This window comes from Lynx canadensis, chromosome E2 (assembly GCF_007474595.2).
Source record: "Lynx canadensis isolate LIC74 chromosome E2, mLynCan4.pri.v2, whole genome shotgun sequence".
In the NCBI taxonomy this organism is placed as follows: domain Eukaryota; kingdom Metazoa; phylum Chordata; class Mammalia; order Carnivora; family Felidae; genus Lynx; species Lynx canadensis.
The window spans coordinates 3,066,574-3,081,058 of NC_044317.1; the positions used below are offsets into that span (position 1 = coordinate 3,066,574).

The 14,485-nt window shown below is 57.1% G+C and overlaps 1 long non-coding RNA gene across 2 annotated transcripts; it reads right to left on the reverse strand.

Annotated features, from left to right (window-relative positions):
* Positions 1-10,997: 10,997 nt before the first annotated feature.
* Positions 10,998-13,894, reverse strand: LOC115502367. Of its 2 annotated transcripts, none has more exons than XR_004343032.1 (3): positions 13,582-13,894; positions 12,908-13,024; positions 10,998-12,780 (listed from the first exon to the last, which is right to left on the reverse strand). It is a non-coding gene; the product is annotated as an uncharacterized LOC115502367 (long non-coding RNA). The 2 variants fall into 2 exon arrangements; XR_003965065.1 differs by having other exon boundaries at positions 12,908-13,335.
* Between the last annotated feature and the right edge of the window lie 591 nt (positions 13,895-14,485).

Consider the following 14,485-nt stretch of genomic DNA (forward strand, 5'->3'; position numbering starts at 1 on the left):
AGGGTGGCGCCGGGGGCTGAGGACGGGGTGGTGGTTGGCGTGTAATGGGGACAGAGCTGTGGTTAGGGAAGGTGAGAAAGTTCTGGAAGCAGACGGTGGGATAGCTGCACAACACGAGTGTGCTCGATGCCCCTGAACCGACCCCTGAACACGGTGAGAATGGCAAATTCTGTTATGTTTGCTTTACAACAATAAGTGAAAAACAGTGTATGGGGCTCCCGGGTGGCGCAGTCGGTTGAGCGTCCGACCTCAGCTCAGGTCATGATCCCGCAGTTCGTGAGCTCGAGCCCCGCGTCGGGCTCTGTGCTGACAGCTCAGAGCCTGGAGCCCGTTTCGGATTCTGTGTCTCCCTCTCTCTCTGCCCCTCCCCCGCCCATGCTCTGTCTCTGTCTCAAAAATAAATAAACGTTAAAGAAAAGAAGAAGAAAAGAAAAATAGCATAAAATAGGTGCGAAGTTGAGACAACAGAATACGTCCCAAACAAGTAGGCTTGGTTGGCAAAAAGGAAGCACTCATGTATTTAAATATTCATTATCGTCATTATTACTGGCACCCCATAAATTCCTGTGGGTTGCTTTATGAGGGAGAGAGGGAGAGAACGAGGGAGAGAGGAGGGAGAATTGCCTTCTATTACTGATCTACAGCGGATGCGTCTAGAGTCATTTTAAGTAGAAAGACGGCCCCTGTGATCATGTGAGCCGGGCCTTTAACATTAGCTCAGGCCTGCTCCCATGATTGCGGCCCCTAAAGTGTTTGTGGGGCCTCCAGTACGTTCTCTGCAGCCCGAAGCTGTGACCCACGGGACCACGTATCGCCCACGAAAACCCAGGACACGGGGCCTGCTCACGTGTCACCTTACGTCTCCAGTGAGTTAGACCATCTTCCAGACACTCTCTGACTTGGCCTCCACTTCTGCCCTCCCCACAGCGCCTCGAGGGCCACGGCAGGAACCATCTGTGGATGAGGGGCAGAGAGGGGCAGCCTGGCCACGGCCACGGCCACGGCCACGGCGGGGCTGTCCCCGGCTGGAACAGCCTGGTCCGAGAGCAGAAACGACCTACCATCCGGGTTTCTATCTCGCCGTGGGGCACAGCCTCTTAATGGCCAGGTGTTTTTAATAAAGGGCGGCTGATTCTGGCTGGTATGTTGCACAAACACGGGGGAGGAGAGAGGACGACTTTGCCCTTGGGACGTCCATCCCTCGGACAGGGCCGGTGTCACGGCTGATGGGAGAAGGCGCCACAGACACCTTCCCGGAGAGACTCACTGCCCCCCAGAGCGAGCCGCACCTCCCCGGGGAGCGGCTGTCCCTCAACCCCATCTCCCTCTCCTTCCCTCCTTCCCTCTCCTTCCTTTTTGCCTGGAAGAATGTTTCGGGCGGCTGCCAGGAGAGAGACCCAAAGATGGGCACCAAGTCCGGCTTCTCCCAGAGGAGAGAGCACTGTCTTTGTCGGAAGGTACCCACTCGAGCTAAGCCCCCGAGAGCGTGCAAGGAGGCTTCCGAGAGTGTTTCTGGGGTGCTAAAACCAGGCCGTCCCAGGCGAGCAGGAGTGAGCTGGTCAACCCAAGCTCCCAGGCCGGGCTCCAGGCCTCTCGAGCTTTCCTCTGGCTTGAAACAGATCCCCACGGCCCGGCCGCATCTGGACTGTGATCGGAGCCCTGTCTGCTCGAACCCCTAATTGGATATCTGGCAGTTAACGAGGGCATCTGATCTTATCGCCTTCTTCTCTGGCGAGCCTGGCTCCACCAAATAACTTTTCCTCTGGAAATAAAATAATACAATATGTCCTGACTGTCTAATGCCCTCTTGGGTGACCTCAGCTCTAATGGTTTAATAGGTGTCCTTCATCCGTTAATTACACAGAGTGCTCATTAAGTCAGAGGCGTTTCTGCTCAAAAACAAAGGCTGGGACGGGTAGCGGTCGTGCACGATGAGATGAGTTCGCAGGCACCGGGGAATTTTTCGTTTTTTCCCTTCTCTATTTGGCGCTAGATGGCCCCATCCCCCCACACCCCACCCCTTCCCGGGGCAGGAAAACGCATGCCGCTCGCTCTCAAGTGTCTTGACTGCATTTACGTCACCTAAGAATTTTCTTTTTCTGGCTCGCTCTCTGGTATCACCCGGCCGAGAGGCTCCAGGAAAATCGTAAACCCCGATGAATGGCACCGCGGTAACAGCCTGTCCCGCTGGAACACATTTGTGCTTTTTGTCTTGTAATGTCAAAATGAGCTTGGCCGGGAAACCGAAGCCGCCAGCTGAGTGCGGGTTTGGCTTTCTGCGTCTCTGGGGTGGGGGGGTGGGGGGGGCAGCCCGGGGTGGGGAGGCTGAGTGAGGCCCGGCGGGCTCCCTCCGTGTCCTTGGTGGAGTCGCTTCACCCACCTCCGCGTCTGTAAAGTCAGGCCGCTGAGCATCGCCACAGACCTTTGCCCCGACGGCCCGTGAGGGCCTCCGCCACTCCCTCCTCCCGCTCGGGGCTGAGTGTGTCACACAGGAAGTCCTGGACGAAGAGGAACTCAGCCTGGCTGTGCCACGGCGTAGCTGTGTGACCTCGGGGCAGGCACTCCACCTCTCTGAGCTTCCACAAACTGTGAAATGAGGGAAGACCGGAGCAGGCGGGAGTTTCCAGCTTTGTCTCATCCCGCGGTCTCGCCATCTGTGGAGTCCTGCCCCGGACGTGACGTGTGTCAAAGGACTAAAAGCGGGCTCTGTCTGAGGCCGACCGTGTGCTGAGTGCCCCCGGCCCCCTCCTCAGGAGGGCTCTGGGCTCTACCCGCCGCAGCGGGTTCCATACTGGGGGGGGGGGGGTGCTCTGCGTTCTGCGACTGCGCTTTGGGCCTTCCTGACTCCCCTGCGTTTGCCGACACGGAGGGCGTCTTCGCGTTTGGTTTCCGAACGCTTTTGAAGGACAGGCCCGAAGTGCAAAGAACGGAGATACAGCCGTCTGTCTTCTTAGCCGCTCTCCGACGTGAGCGCGCCCCGTGTACTCAACAGGGTACTACGTCCAACTTGACGTTGCTTTTCTGCGCCCGGGGCCAGCGGACACACACGTCAGAGAATACTGCATCTATCACATGAATTCTTTCTCCCCTTATGGTCCAGGGGGAAACAAAGTCCCGACCGGTTAGTAGACGCCTCAAGTGTCCATCCACTCGTGCCGGGACCCGGCCACACCCAGGCCAGGAAGCGTCCTGCAGAATCCTCACCGGGCCCACGTGGGACGGGCCCAGAGACACCACCCGAGTGTCGCCAGGGATGTCGAGGACCAGGGACAGTGGACGGCACAGTGAGGGTGCCCGCCCCATGGGCCCCGGTTGCAGACGGGACTGGGGCACCCGACACCATGGGTAGATCTTCATACCGTGCTGCGGGGGGAGGCCAAATTCTGCGCATTGACACGAGACCGCCGAGGCCGATTGCTTGTACGACACACGGGCGCAAGGGACAGTTGCCCAGGTGGGGGGACGGGATTGCAGAAACAAGCGAAGGGGTGTGTGGTCACCGGGCCCCGGGAGGAAACGCGAGCCCCCGCAGCTGATGGCTGTGATGGACCAGCCCTCTGTACGAGAGTCGAACTAAAAACTCCTTGACAAATCAATACATAAAAGGGAAAAAGGAAAAATTCACACGCAGGCCCTGGGCGTCCACAGAGAAGTAAGCTGACTCCTCCCCCAGCAGCCTCGGCCCCCTGCACTCCGCGGGTGCCCCTCTCATCACCCCGGGACCCCTGCCCGCCCCTCCCACGGAGTGCAGGGAGCAGGGCATCCGGGCCTGATCCGAAGACCGGAACGAAGCCGCGCGTGTGAAGGCTCCTCCTTGTTCTCCGCAGCCCCTCGCGGTTCTGTGGTCCGTGCTGCTGGGGGACCCTGGGTTTCCCTGTGGAGGTGTGGGCGAGCCCACACGTGGTCCACGGGCCAGCTGTGTGGAAAATCAGCCAAGCCGCCTGACGCAAAACCCCCCCAAACCCCCAGGGTCTGCCGCAAACCAGGCCCTCCAGGGCTCAGGTGAAGGAATCTGGGGTTCTTTTCTGCTCGTCTGTTTAATTTTTACCTAGGTTTTCGGGTGTCTGGGATGAAACCCAAGTTAGAGCAAGGAGTGAGTGTCTCCCCAACCTTGTCTCCAGGTGCTCGGACGGGACTCCCCTGCGCCCCCTGGTGGCGAGGACGAAGTGCACTACGTGAGCCTGGTTGAGAGCCCCCGGGGGCAGGTGGGCGTTCAGGAGCATGGAGGGGAAGCCGCAGTGTCCAGGAAGGTCACGTCCGGGGTATGGCCGCGGGCGTACGTAGTCTGATCTCAGTACTGTTTTCACATGTGCCTGTCCTGAGTCCAGAGGAGTGGCTTTTTGGTGGGATTTTCGTCGTGGCCTCGTGAACCCCAGGGGGAGGTTTTGCTGGAGACCTTTCTCCTTCCTTCTTACGACGTCTGTTCAGGTCCACGGGCAGGCCAAGCTCACCGCCCCCGTCACCGCTCAGAGGCCTGTCGCTGGTGCTTAATGAGGAGGACACTGGCGTCCCCTGCATTTTATTAAGCGGGAAAAGCTGGCACTGTGTGCGTGTGAGAGAGGCTTCTACGCGTTTTATCCCGACGGGTGAATTTTACCTCTTTGTTGTATCGGGCAAGTGGGAGAACCAACACGAGCCAGAACTGTGCTGGGGGCTGGCACATATCCGTGTGTGAACACACGTGGTCCCTGTCCCCAGGAACTTGGAATCTATCAGAGAGGAGCATGTAGTCAAAGAACCACACAAACATGTAATTAGGATCAGAAGACCTGATGAAATTTAATCTGAGTCGACAGTGACAAGCCAGGCTGAGAGCACTCAGAAGGCAGGAATGGCATGTGCTAAGGCCCTGTGGCAGGAAAGGGCTTCCCCAGAGCAGCGTGGGAGTCCATGAGAAGATGTGGGTCGTGTTCTGTGAGTTTCTACACCAGGGAGGGGCTTCAGCAAGGAGTTGACGTAATTCCCATTTATATTTTTGTTTTCTCTGACACAATAAATGCACATAGTTAAGAAAGATCAATAATCCGAAAAAACGTTTAATAGAAAACACTGGCATGCTGCTTTACCCCAGCTCCTCCCCAGTTCCATTCCCCAGAGTAAGCATTTGGGACGCTTTTGGTTTCGTTCCTTTGTCATGAGCTCTGTGTTTTTATCCTGCTCACAACAGTAGAGCATATCACCCATCATTGAATGAATGAGTGAACGAATGAATGAGTGAATGAGTGGATTCCCACCCCAAACCCACCAGGGCCGACTCAGGAATAGCGTCTTAAGTTTTGGAAGTACCAGAGAAGCCAGCAGCCTCCGGGCCTGTTAGGAAGGGTTCCTGCTGTATAAGTAGGAGTGCTACCTTCTCTCGGGGGCTGCATGCGAGAGAGCCGGGCCCCTGGCGGCGGTGAGCAGGGGTGGGGTCCTCCAGGGCCCGGTGTCTGGAGCACGAGCTCGGGGGTGGCCCCTGCCGGGAGAGGTGATGCAGGCTGGCAGGTGCCCAGTCAGCGGGGAGCAGGCTACATGGACAGGAGGAGGCAGGACACGTGATGCCGACAGCCTGGCTCTGGGGCTGGGGGGGGGGGGGGGGGGAGGGGGAGCACAAAAGCCGGGGCTCCATTTTCCCGGACAACCGTCAGGGAAGATAAACCCAGCCGTGGGCCCAGGGCTTGGGTAGTGGCTCAGTGCTCGCGTGCGGCTGGGTGTGTGGCATCTTAGTTCAGATGACAACAGCCATCAGGCCCTGGGCTGGGCCTGTGCCAGCACCTCACCAAGAGCTTGGTGTCACCTCACTGGCTTCATCCTCACCAGCAGCTTACGAAGTGTCACCCTCCACCCCCACCAGGCACCCAGAGGAGAGAGCTTGTCCTGCACAGCCCCCCCCCCCCGACTCCAGCTCAGCCTGGTGACCACTGGGGTGACAGTCCCACCCACCTCACTTGCCAGTGAGGAAAGGGACCCCCGAGCAGACACGGCCGGGGGTGAGGGACACTTGGCAGGGCCTGAGGGTTGAGGAGCAAACTGTCCTGGGGGGTAGCTCAGTCCGGTGGGCAGGTGCTGACTGGCCGGCCAGCGTGCCCCTGCCCTCTGCCACAGGACCTCTAGCCCCGCCCTCTGAGTCTGGCGGGCCTGGGCCACACTCTGGGCTCTGCCTTGACCCCTCCGACTTCCTGGGAGGTAACTAGGATTTGCGTGCAGCTGGCCCCTCCAGGCCTGGCTCTCATCCCTGTGGGTGCGTCCCTGCAGGCAGGGAGAGGCACTGGAGGGATGCACAGAAGCGGGGAGACACCTAGGGAGGGTGGACGGCTCAGCTTCTCGACTGGACGCTTCAGAGAGCTTCCCGCAGTCTGTCCTTCCTGAAGAAGGCCTGAGAGATGGGGCGTGTGGCTTGTTTTAGATCAGGAGTGGGTGTGCAAACGGATATAAAGTTGTAAAGAATCCCCAGGTAGGGCGTTTGCCGTTCTCCGGTCCTGTGCACGAAGCAGTGTCCTGTGACGGACAGCCAGTGTGTGGGGACCTTTTATCTCAGCGACATCAGCGGCAGGAAACTTGATAGGAAAATACATTTCCCAGGAGAATGCTATCATGGTCATCAGAGATGGCAGGGACCAGCCCAGAGTATGCTGAGAGCAGAGTGGAGGGAGGGAAAGGCAGGGAGAGAATGGTTCATCCATCCTTCTATCCATCCACCCATCCATCCGTCAATCCATGCATCTGTTCATGCATCTATCCATCCATCATCCATCCATCCATCCATGCATACAGCCTTCCATCCATCCATCCTTCCATCCATCCATCCATCCACCCACTCATCCATCCACCCACCCATCCATCCATCCTTCCATGTGGTCATCCATCCATCCATCCATCCATCCATCCTTCCATGCATGCATCCATCCATCCTTCCTTCATGCATCATCCATCCATCCATCATCCTTCCTCTTCCATGCATTCATCCATCCATCCATCCATCCATCCATCCTTCCATCCATCCATCCATCCATCCATCCTTCCTTGCCATGCATCCATCCACTAAGCCACATCCTTCATCCCAGGATCAGCCATCCAGCCATCCAGCCATCCACATCCGGCCTTCCCCATCCAGCCATCCACCATCCGGCCATCCAGCCATCCAGCCATCCCCACATTCCTTCCATGCATCATCCATGCATCCTTCCCATGCATCATCCATCATCCATCCATCCTTCCTTCCATGTGGTCATCCATCCATCCATCCATCCATCCATCCTTCCTTCCATGCATTCATCCATCCATCCACCCTTCCATCCACCCTTCCATCCATCTACCCATCCATCCATCCACTCATCCATCCACCCACCCATCCATCCATCCTTCCATGTGGTCATCCTTCCGTCCATCCATCCATCCATGCATCCATCCTTCCATCCATCCATCCATCCATCCATCCATCCTTCCATCCATCCATCCATCCTTCCATCCATCCATCCATCCATCCTTCCATGCATTCATCCATCCATCCACCCTTCCATCCATCTACCCATCCATCCATCCATCCACCCACCCATCCATCCATCCATCCATCCATCCATCCATCCATCCATCCATCCATCCACCCTTCCATCCATCCATCCATGAATTCATTCAACAAGTACTTGTGGGCACCTACAGTGTCCCAGGCTCTGCTGTCTGTGCTAGAGATGCCATTAAGGACCCTGTCCTCAGGAGGCTTATGTTCAGGTGTGGGAAGACAGGTGACAATGTGCAGCATGCAGAGGCACTGGTTTCTACGAAGAAAAATCAAGCAGCATGAACAGGGTAGAGAGTGTGCACGGTGTTATTTAAGTAGGACTGTCATGTAGTCTGTGATCAAGTCATTTGATCTGGAAGAGAGTGGTGACCACAATGTGGATGCCTGGGGCCCTGAGCTCCTTGTGGAGAGTGGGTGCAGAGATGGCTCCATGACTGGGGGACAGCAAGGAGGCTGAGTGCAGGGAGCAAGTGTGGGGGGACAGATGGGGCCAGGGAGGGCAGGGACCAGCTCATGCTTCAGGCCATTTTAAGGAAATTGGATTGTATTGTGCCCAGGTGGGAGCCCTTGGAGGGTTCGAGTAGGTCTAAAGAATCCAGTTGTCTGTTGCGTGAGAATTCATTGGTGGTGGGCAAGGTACAAGCCGGGAGGCCTGTTGAGGGCTGTTTGATACTCCAGATGGGGATGGTAGGGCTCTGGGCTCCGCCTGAAGGGAAGCAGGGGAGGGTGAGGGAAAGAGAGGGAACCTGAGTGGGAGGGGAGAGAAGGAGGAGGAGGAGAAAGAGAGAGAGAGAGAGAGAAGAGAAGGGTGACCCAAAAGTTTTCGGCCAGAGCGTCTGGGAGATGTTGCCCATCAGTTACGATGGGAAGACTTGGGAAGGAGCAAGTTTAGAAGGTTCAGGGGTGGGGTGAGGGCAGTCGTGGCCTCGGGCTCTCAGGGGACACTTTTCAACCATGGGAGCCTGAGGGAAGGTTGGGAACGCAGCCAGGCCCGGGCAGCAGGACTCCTCAGTGCCGTCCCCACAGGTCCCCCACCAGAGGTGCCGATTCTCCGTCCTGCCTGGCCTCCTGCAGGGGACGGGGCACAGCGCCTGGGCCACATCTCCCCCCAGAGGCTCTTCCTAAACCCCTGTGTCCTGGCTGTAAGTCCAGGCCTGAGCCCCCCAGGGCCCCGTGCCCCATCTTCCCGCAGACCGGTCCACCCACTCCTGACTGCCAGTGTTCCGTCCAGAAGACCTTGCGTTTCTTCCTGGAGGGCTACCTGAAGGGGTGTAGCCCCCACACTCCATGCCCTTTGGCTCCAACCAGGTAGAATTTACATTTGCAAAAGGACAGGGAGTAGAGGGCCAGGCACAGTGATATATATGTATGTATATATATATATATATATATATATATATATATATATACATATATATACACACACACACCACACACACACATGGAATTATATTTAAATATAGTTCTACATAAATACACTTATTTCTAGAGGGTACATAAATATATAAGTAGGTATGGGGCACCTGGGTGGCTCAGTCGGTTAAACGTCTGACTTGGGCTCAAGTCGTGATCTCACGGTTCCCAAGTTCGAGCCCCGCATGTGGCTCTGTGCTGACAGCATGGAGCCTACTTCAGATCGTCTGTCCCTGCTCTCCCTGCCCCTCCCCTGCTTGCACTCTGTCCTCTCCCAAATGGAAATAAAAGCATTAAAAACAATAAAATAATAAATATATAAGTCTGTATTTATACATATAGTATATAAATTAAACATATCAATTATCTTGTTATCATTATATAATATGTTATGTTACATATCCATACTTTGTAGGGTTGTAAATATAATTTCATATAAATAAATGATATTTAATTATTACACTTATCAGTTATAATTACAATATAAATATTATAAAGTATATAATTACAAATATATACAAATACAGATGTAAAAACATTTATGTAGAATAATGAACTATATAGTACATAAATTAAAAATAACATTTTATAGAATATGAATATAATAATAAATTATAATATATATGTACTTATTCGTGTAGTATATAAAAACATAACAAAATAATTACTAGAACACAATAAATAAAATATAAAAAAAACAATAATAATAAGTAAATACTTTTTGCTCGAATGCAAAAATGTATACAAAATATACGAATAAACGTCCGTAACTTTCCAAGGAGCTTATCCTGCACCCTGCCTGGAGAGAAAACCCAGGGAGGGCAGGTGTGCCTGCGTTAGTCTGCTGGCACGGGACTGCGAGCAAGGCTCTCTTAGGAATAACTTTCAAATGGAGAAAGCCACTTCTTAGCAGGAGGCGGAGAGCTCCGAGGCTGAGTTGTGTCTGAGCCCAGGCCTGCCCGGCCTCCCGTCTCTTGTAATCAAAACGCAAAGGTCTTTCCCAGAGTCCCTGTAAGAGTTGGTGGGAAAGCACATCGAGTGTCCCTCAGGAGGCTTATGAGTTCTGTTAGGTTCTGGGGCAGTGCCCCCGAGATAAGACACTAGTAACATGCAAAGAACTCGCTTGGGATGCCTCTCACGCTGCAAAAATGCAGCTCCAGGAGGGACGGGAACCGCCCTGCGCCCCTCCTCCACACCCTCCCAGGTCCTGGTTCCCAGGGGCTCTGTGCCCGTTGCTGGCTGGCGGAGTAGACCTTTACTGAGCCCCGCCCTGGGCTGGGGGCCGGCCAGGGCCTGGGAATTCACACAAGCAGATAAGGCGCTCCCTGTCCCTTCCTCTGACCCCAGGAGCCTGGCAGACCCACTAAGTGACACGGGGTGCTTTTTGCATCTGCTCTGGGAACTTGGGAACCGGGCGTCCCGACAGAAAATGACCATGGTAGGAAAACTTTCAAACACCCATCGCAAGAGTGCGTATTGAAATGTCCAGAAAGGTGTGCAAATCACAGGTATGCAGCTTGGTGAATTTTCCCAAATAAACAAAGCCCTGGGACCAGCCCCTGCAGCCCCCAGAGCCCCCACAGCCCTCCAGCTGTGCCTCCCGCCCTCCCGCCTCCTGATAAGGCTTATCGGGCCCGACGCAGCTGGGAAGGCACAGCCACCATGAGTGATGTGCAGTAACGGATTTATTGCGGGGATTAGACCGTATGTGGGTGTGGGAGGCGCTGCGGAGGGTTAGAGACAAGCCCTGCCCAGCCTTCCGGGAGCGTCCCTGCAGCGGACCAGCGTGGTGGGGAAAGCGGGGAAGCAGGCTCCCACGCGGGCTGTCGGATGGGAGCACAGGCAGAGGAGTCCGTGGGCGAGAGCTGCTTCTGTGGCGGGTGGTCTGCGAGGCTGGCAGCTGGGAAGGACGGGGAGGGAGCAGAACCAGGCGCGACCCTCCAGCAGCTCGGTGCCGGCTCTCACCAGGGCGGCCGGGCGCACGTCCGGAGCCCTTCCGGCTGGAGCGCACACCCCTCTTTCCGCCAACTCCAGCCGCGCAGGGCGAAGCGGCCTGGGCTCAGCCGCGTGTTCGCAGCCGGACACCCACACGGTTGGAGCGCGGATCCGGGTCGCCTGTCGGCTTGGCGGTACGTCCCGTCCGTGGCACGTTAACCAGCCGCGTTCCCGTGTGCAGCAGGAGATGTTCGTTCTTGCGTCGATATATTGCATAGCATTCACTCGTTTAGCTATGAAGGGCCTTTGAGCGGTTTCTGGTCGTTGGCGGTCAGGAGGCACACGGCCCGCACGCACCAGCACGTGCGTTTTGGTGGCCCCCACACTCATCCTCGGTTTGCCCCGAGGCGGGCTTCCCGGTGAGGCTGGCATCCAGCTTCGGGAAGGCCAGCCGGTCACCCTGCTTTTCCCTTCCAGCATTGCCTGTTTTTATTTAGTCTGTGTCTCGAGTTCGGATTTTGACTCTGTGACCCGCAAGCTGAGATCGTGCCAGGGGCCCCTGGGTTGGGGGAGGGCTGGGCACGCACAAGCCGAGGAGGAGGGGGCCCTGCGTTGTGGCTTGTTGATGGCCTGCCTCTCCCGCCCCGGACGTGAGCTCTGTGCGATCAGAGACTGTTAGCAGAGTGAAGACCCTGGGAGACGTCACGTCCTGGTCCCCGGAGCCTGCGAAGAGGCCGTCCCCTGAGGCACAGGGCAGCTGGGGCTGCTAATCAGCTGACCTTGAACCCGGGAGCTTGTGCCGGAACACTTGGTGTCCCCGAGGTAACCACGGGGGTCCTTGGAAGCGGAAGAAGGGGACGGACAAGAGAGCAGGGTTGTGGAAGTTGGAAGTGGGAGAGGACTGGACCCACTCCGGCGGGCCGTGAAGGTGGTGGACAGGCCAGGATGCGGCGCCTCCGGGGGCTGGAAAAGGCCGGGAACCAGAGTCTCGCCTCGACCTTCCCGAAGGAGCCAGCCCTGTAAGTGCCTTGATTTTAGCCCAGTGAGACGAGCCATATCTGCGACCTCCAGACCGTAGGAGAGCACATGTATCATTTAAACCACTAAATCCGTGGTGTTTGTTTCAGGAGCCACAGGAAACGGGCACCGTCTTGCTCCCCGCTGCATCCCCAGGGCCTGGCCCACCGTGGACTCGCGGTATTTGTCGAATGAGTCCGCGTAGGGGAGGCAACCCTGGCCGTGTGCCAGCCACACGGTATACAGCCGGGCTCGCGGAGACAGCCAGGAAAATGCAGGAGACCCGGGTAACTTTGAATTCTAGGTAAACAACAAACCGTTTTTATAAAAGGGTGTCCCATGCTGTACCAAAAAAGTCATTCATTGTTTCTTGGCCATTCAGAGTGACCTGGGTGTCTTACATTTAATTAGAAGGTCATATATGCAGTCAGTTCCCCGATCGCTAAGTGTGTTCCAAGTTTACAGCTAGTTAGGGGCCGACACGAGGCTTGAAGGCAGACCCGTGCGACTCCCGAGGACCCCCTACACCTTACCCTCCTGTTCCTTACGGTGACAGGATGAGCTGAACGCGTGATCCCTGGCAGGATGCACCCTTCCCCCGCCATTCCCCACGTGCTTTGAGGAAGCGGGCCTGAGGGAGGGATGACTGGGCGAAAGGAGACACCGCGCAGCCTCTGTGGACCTGTGAGGCCATGTCCCGTCCAGTCACTGAGCAGGAACCGCAAGGACCGACGCGGGGCCCTCGGCCAGAAAGACCTTGGCCGCTTGTGTCTTCCTGCCAAGCCGGCATTCCCCTGAGTGGGGTCTGAGGAAGCCTGGTAAGGAAACCAGGGGACAAGGGAAGTCCTTCCTTCGCGGCCAGGAACCCTCCGGGAGGTGAAGCCGCCGGGATGCGAACTGGACAGGATCGGGCCGTTCTATTTCAGGGACAACAGTACAGAAAACAGGGTCCGTGTGGAACTGTCCCTCCCCCACGGCGCACCGCCCCTGGCGCTGGCCACCCCGCTGGCCTCACAAACACCTCCAGGAAGCGCTCACACGTACCTGCACGAGCACAAAGATAGCGTGGCGGGCAGCAGGGGGGAGGCTGGGCTGCTGTGGCAGCAGGCTGTTCGTGGTTTTGCTCCTTTTATTATTGGTGAGGACTCCAACCCACCCTGACTTTTCAAAGGAAATTAAACCCTAAGAGACGGAGGGGCCTGCCAGGGTCCCGGAGTTCAGCAGAGCTCTGCCCGCCCCAGACGACGGGGGCCCGACCCCGGTGAACGTTAACGCCTCTGAGCCGGGACAGGGATTCCCAAAAGCCGCCGGCTTCAAACAGATTTCGGGTTTTGCGAGCTCTGCTCCACAAATAGGATCGTGCACTTGGAGAAGTGAATTTTGAAGGGCTCCCTAAGCGAGTGGAGGGCGTGTTGTCAGGCATCCTGGGGGCCCGGGACGGTGGTCCTTCAATCCGGGGGCTCTGGGGGGAGCTGCACAAAAGGACCACTGGCAAAGCTGAGGACAGGGCGTGGAGACCACAGGGCGGAGGGGCTGGGGGGCGCCGTGGGCTGTCACCACCCAGGGCAGGTGAAGGGACACGGCCCGGAGCCTGCGCGGAGGAGGAAGGACCCCGGTCCTGCTGCAGGACAGGCCGTGGCAGGCCTGCCTCCGTTTCTCAGGCAACACCCTTCTTCCCCCCACCCCCCCCCGCCCCGCCCCGGTGGCCAGGCTCTCACCTCACATTCCTCAATGTTTTGCATTGTTGCCGATGCGAGGAAGTATCTGGCCTCTGTCTCTTAGTCTGGGTCATAAGAGGAAGCTCGGTGGCTACATTCCTGCCCCTGCCGCTCCGTGTGCCGGCTTCCTCTCCTCTCCGTCAGCTTCCTTCTTGCTCACACCTTGTCAGGACCTTGGCTGTCCCGTCACCATCTCCATGCCCGGCCTGAAAGGCCACACGCCCACCGCCCCCTGATGGCCCTCCGTGTCGCCCACCTCACGGCCTCCCGAGAGTCTCCACTTCCACGGCCAATGGACGAGCTGCGTGCCAGCCAGCGGCCAACCGGCTGGGCCAACGGAGGCTGCCCACACGGCCTCCGCCACTGACCCAGAGAGGCCACACCAGCAGCAGGAAGCATGCCTAGAAAGGGCCACTGAGGTGTAGATGAAGTTGTCACTGGACCAGGTTGGACAGAAACCCGGCGATGCTTGGGCGCTGCCCTTCCAAATGACCTCCCGCCATCTCTGCCCGTCAAGGACACTCTCCAGGTGGGAGAGCGAATGTGAACTCAAAGACAGCCGGGGTCCGATAATCACCCCCCCCGAATCCCTAGGATGCCAGCCTTGGGGCTGGCAGCCAGGCTCAAACCCGGGACAGAGTCGGATCCAGGGCTCAGATGCGGGCAGGGGAGGGGTGTGGCGCATCACCTCCTAACTAGTCGTTAACCTGTTGAGAACAAAACACGAGGGAAGCAGAAGGGACACCCCCTTTTCTTGATGGATGCTGGTAAGTTACAGTGCGCCGTGTATCTGCAGGTCAAGTTCGTTCTGATGCCCAGTCTCAGGTTTAGGCGGATCTGTCCCCCCCGTCACAGGCAGCCCTGGACCAACCCGGGCCTCCCCTCTCGGAAACCTGTCCCTGCA